Source organism: Lotus japonicus, chromosome 2 (assembly GCF_012489685.1).
Source record: "Lotus japonicus ecotype B-129 chromosome 2, LjGifu_v1.2".
Lineage (NCBI taxonomy): Eukaryota > Viridiplantae > Streptophyta > Magnoliopsida > Fabales > Fabaceae > Lotus > Lotus japonicus.
The window spans coordinates 57,733,990-57,739,847 of NC_080042.1; positions in this window are offsets into that span (position 1 = coordinate 57,733,990).

Consider the following 5,858-nt stretch of genomic DNA (forward strand, 5'->3'; position numbering starts at 1 on the left):
TGGACGACGAGGAGATCAAGCACCATGCTTTTGGGATAAGTCACAGTGGTGCTACCCGATGAGGAGAACTCGTGATGTGATAAAGAACCATGCTTTTGCATCAGTTCAGTGAAGTTCGTTGTGAGTCGTTTGTCGGATTGACTATATGTCTGCTGATGCCAGAACCCTGTTGTAGATCTTATCAGAGATTGATTTTCCGACCGTCGAGGAGACTCACTCAAAGGAGAAGTAGAGTCTTGTGTAAGGCTAGAGCCTTTTGGGGTAGAGAGCTTACAGTTGTAGGTTGAAGCTTGTAGGATGATCTTATGAGTCTGTGTTCTCTATGATTCAGAGAATGAGTAGGTCCCGATTTGTGTTGTTTTATGGTCTATCCAGCGTAGAGATCACAAGAAGCTTGTCGGGCATAAGAAGTCTTTTTATATTTCTTTTGAAGACTTATTTGTATGAATACATATGGTTATAAAATTATCTATTATTGGGTAATTACTATGCATTTGCTAGAGAATGTTTTGGAAAAAAATATACTCGCATTTTTGGACTTCAAAAGTTTAGTCACCATGTTTAATTTGGGTAAAGGTTACTAAAGTGACCCTCGAGAAATCGGGGCTTCACAGTTTGTCCTTGGCTTTTGTTTATGGTCATCGCAAAACATATTGCAATTGGAAACTGACTTCTTCTGAATTTAATTGGAAATTTGGATTCATAAGGAACCAAGGTCATTCTTGAAATGTGCATTTTGTCATTAGCATTAGTTCTCGTGATAACAGTTGCACCAATAACACATTCACCAAGTTCATCCACAATTAACCTGGTTCAATTGCATAAACCTGCTGCTTGGTCTATATTTCTCAAAAGCATGATTGGAGTACCAACTTTCAATAATAGTTTGTGGTTTGACATTCCTGAACTTTTTGTGTCGTCCAAAAATTATGTGGTAAACCACTCACCTCGGATTTCAGAATCCTCATCAGCAGAGTTGGAGCTCAGATATTCATGTTCTGGTGCAGCTATCATGTTAAACATGTAAGTGTTTATCATTTCAACAGCCTCTAGTGTAGGGGTCAATATTGCTCTATCTTGAAAGAATTGTGGGTTTTTCATTTTGTGTAGAAGGTCAGGATATGTATATTCAATCAATTCCATCAATTCCATTAATGGTTCAATCATTTTGCCAACACATTGATCTTTTAGGACTACATCTATACTGACTTTTAGTAATCAGCAGGAGAACAGTTGATCGTTTTTCTTGTATTAGCACTATTCAAGAAAAACACCCAACCACCGTCTTGAGTGCTCCACCATGCAGTATGTGAAGGAGACTAAAGGATCAAATAAGAGAAAGAACATATCTGAATCAAACCATAGATATATTTGTAAATTACATATATGAAAAAAATAATGAAATTATATTTAAGTTTTAACATGATTCATGTAAAATATTCCTTCCAAAGAGATTTTTTGAATGTAATTTTTTTTAACAAACTTTGTTGTGTTATTTAAATGTATATAATTGTAACTATATATATATATATGTTATTTAAATGTATATAATTGTAACTATATATATATATATATAGGGAGCATATCAGGTGAGAGGAGTGTGTTATGGTGAGAGGTGAGAGCATTCATTAGTGACAGTTAGATAAAAATAAACGATTCAGATCTGTCTTATGGTGAGAGGTGAGAGCATTCAGAAAACGTGCACGTGCACATGATCCATTACCTTGTTCCCTCTTCTTTCTCGCTCTCTACCGCCCACCCACTTCTGTCTTTCACCGCGGCCGGCTCTGTTTCATTCCCTCCAACGCCAAAAGCCTTTGCTCCGCCGCACCCACTTACTTCCGAAACCGTCTGAGCAACATCATGTTGCAGATCGGCGAATCGACCATCAACAGCAACCCCAACATGTTGCTCGTGAAATTTGTGAGTTCGTCATGGTGGCTCCCACCTCCCGAAGGAGATTGACTGCGGTTGTGATTCACCGGTGGAGCAAAGGCACGTTCATGGTCCATAATGGTGGCATTGTCCAGATCTCGTCATCGGCGATTTTGATTTGGATCTAGATTTTCCTCTCGCTCCTCTCCGCCGCCGTCAGCCTTGAGCCCTGGATAATCGACCTACCAAAACCACCGCTAATCGTTCAAAACTGCTCTCTCACACAGCCACACTGTCAAGAGGGTGCAGTGAATTAGGCAATCACCCCAAATCAATTTCACATGTGAATTGAGCAATAATCCCCAAATCAATTTCGCACACTCATGTTTTTGACAATTAAAACTTTCCACAACCCATGAGCATATAAATATTATGGTTAATTTGGAGTCGATGAGAACCTGTGAATGATTCACGAACAATTATTGTTGCTTGGGCATCAAAAGCAAACACGGTGAATTGGGTATGGAGTGCGAGATAAAGTTTCAGTATTCCAGAGGAAGATACACGAGTTGTGAAATTTTTATTTAAGCCGTTGATTATAATCAAATGGCTAATATTAACTACTCTCATCTCTCACAATAAACCACTCCTCTCACCTGATATATATATATATATATATATTAACATTTTGTAATATCTTATGTGCGAATTTTACTGTCTCATTTCATATTTATATACTTGTAGTTCTAAAATTATTAAAATTTATGAAATTCGTACTTAAATTTTATGAAAATATATTTTTAAATTAGTTTAAACATAAAATTATCTTCATCTAAAATATTTTTCCTTATGAGAGCATTTTACCATATAATTTTCAAAATAACAATAATCTATATATTAATACTTTTCCTCATATAAAAAAATACTTTATAATCCACGTGTGACATGCTCATATTAGTTTCTACTCTTATCCCAACAATCATTATTTTTGAGAAGGATTGTAAAACTGCTTTCAACTCAATCATTGTCAAGTGCCCTATTGCTCATCCTAGTGCGGATTTGATTAAGGAAATTCAATCCCTTGCTACCCAAAATTGGGAGGTAAAGTTCCGGTTGTTCTTCCGTGAGGTAAATCATAGCGCATACCATCTAGCTAGACTTGGCCACAATTCTACTAGTGTAAGCTTTGATAGGAACCAATATCCTCAATTCCCTTATTTCACTTTACGTGATGATGTTGTAGGGGTTTATATCCCATATTGGTCCCCTGACCTATTTTGTTTCTTCTTGGGCGTTTTTCCCTTTCAATTATTAATTTTTTTTGTCTCAACTCCACAAAAAACAATACTCTCAATTTTGTCGATAGAAAAGTGTCCTTCTAGATGAACGGCTTCCGTAAAGTGACTCACGGTCACATTGTATTCCATCAAGAAGCTAAAAACATTCCATAAAATTGTTCTTTTCAACTTTTTCCTTAATTTCCCTTGTTGCTGAAAAATACTCATTGTTCCTCTTTTTGAGTCATTCCTTTTATCACAAAACTACAAAAATCATTTATATACTTGTTTCAAATGAGTTAACAAAATTTCACTTAGATCCCTCTAAAGTGAGTGCATGGTGCTTGCTTTTCCTAAAAATCGTGCTTCAACAATCACTTCATATACTTCCCTTTTCTTTCGGCATTTGCAGGCATCCAAGTTCAATAAACATGTTAGGAACAATTAGAAAAGAACTTTAAAATCTACATTATGCTTAATAAAGATAATCAATCTGAAGTCGTTTAAAGAAATTATAAACACAGCTATAAATCTAGCTTGATGAGTTTAATTGTTCACTTTACTGATTCCCCTTGCCGCACATGCTGCTTTTGAGCCATTCATCCAAAGGATTGCAGAAAGGGTCACTGCTTCTATACTCACTCAATAAACCATAAACTTGGATTGGTTGAAGACTCTTGCCACAAATGATTGTGCCTTGAATATTCCACTTCAAATAAATTAAGCCGTCAAAAACACAATAAAGTTCTAGATAAGTGAATAAAGTTTTCAATAACCATCTCAAGATCATAAAATAGATAAGCATAGTTTGATAGAGAACAATAAAGTAAGTAATTTCCCCATGAAGAGAATGATGAACATTTGATGAAGGGAATCATTGTGTCGAAAAGGCTATATGTATTTAAAAAGACTCTCTGTAGTGTTTCATGAAACTTATGAATCTCCATTTTAATTCAATGAGCCAACAAAGTAGAATGTTAGATTTTTAATCCAACATACTGCCTCTTCATTTTTTTGTAAGTTCATAAAAATATGATTCACATTTTAATCTGATAGGTGGAAAAAAGACGTTACAGAAATAAAGAAGAAAAATCTTGGCGTGCTTCATGTTGACGCTACCATTGATTCTTTATTATAGCATTGGCTCGGTTAAGGAAAACAAAAAAGTACGTTTAAAAATTGGAAACGTTTAATCAAAATCAAAGCTTACAACTGAAGACAACAAAGAATATGAACCATCCAGCTTATGATACATCAATTTCAACAATCACACAACATAATCTATATAGTGGCAAAGAAATTGAAAAAAAGAAGTTAAGATCAACTCGAAATTAATAACATGCTAAACAAATTGAAGAGAATGAAGAGACACACTGTTCTCCTTTATTGGGTTTTTGTTGTTGCTTTTGTTTTGTCTTATTTCTGTTATGGTTTTTGTTTAGTGTAGTTTGTGTATTGAACTATGGGCTTTAGCCCTCCTATCTATATATTTGGTTTTTCCAAAAAAAAAAATGAAGAGGAGGGTTGGGAAAAAGTCACAACTACTTTGCTAGTCTGAGTAACATATGATGTGCGGGGTACTCAATCAATAACATGACCTAAGCACCAAGATGATGCGCATATAATGAGTTCAACATTCTAAAACTCATACTAAACATTAAGTTATCAATAATCCCCTTTCCAATGCTAATGTCTGTTCCAATGAAAAAGTTCCAATATTGGCAACCTAATATTTTATACACCAAGAGAAAAAGATAGGCTAATTAATAAAACTTTCACCTCTCCATTCTCTCATAAAGGTATAACATGTCCATCATCCATTTCATAAATGCCTCAAGAGAAAAAAAAAACAAATAAGCAATGGTTTACAACAACATATGCAAAAGGGAGAAAGAGATTGAACAGTCCCTCACCATGGCTCTATTGTACTCATTTTCTCGGAAGAATGAATCACCAAGTAGCACCTGGACAGTGAAAATAACAACTCAATAACCAGCATAAGAAATTCAATAAATTGCAGAGATTAAAACTTCAATAACAACTTCAATACTTATCATCTTCTGCCAAATTACTTGAAATGTTAGTAAAAGAAAGTACTTAAATTCACAAAACCAAAAAATGTGTGGATAACATCCTTTTATGCCAGACTCTTAACACCAACAATTTGAATAAAGAAAAACATTGGGGAGAAACTGTTGTTTGCTTTGAAAAAGGAATGATACAAATAAATAAATAAGAACTATCAACCATCTCAAAATTATTTACCTCGGTATGCATTGGTTCATTTTTCTCTATAGATATAGGCACTGGATGGTCTTCAGGCTTGTATTCATCATCAACAATTACACACTCCCCAAATCGACCTTGAATTTAGATTTGCAAAAATGGACTTCTTGGTTTCCTGCCACTAAAAATCTTAGTAGTGAAACAAAATTTAGCAAATGAATAATAAAAGATTGCATGCATGAGATTGCTGAGTGCTAGAAATTTGCACAACATACCTCCTCAAAGAAATACCAAAAGATACTTGGGTCAAACAGAAAATCCCCTAAAAACTAAATAGAAAGAGATCTTTGTTTAAGTAAGCTTAGAAAAACTAAAGCTTTGAATTTTATCTGCAATCTCTTGTCAATAAAAACAAAAGAGAATTTGTAAAGGAGAACGAAAATATTTGACTAAAAAAGCTACAATTTGGTGGATGAGCTT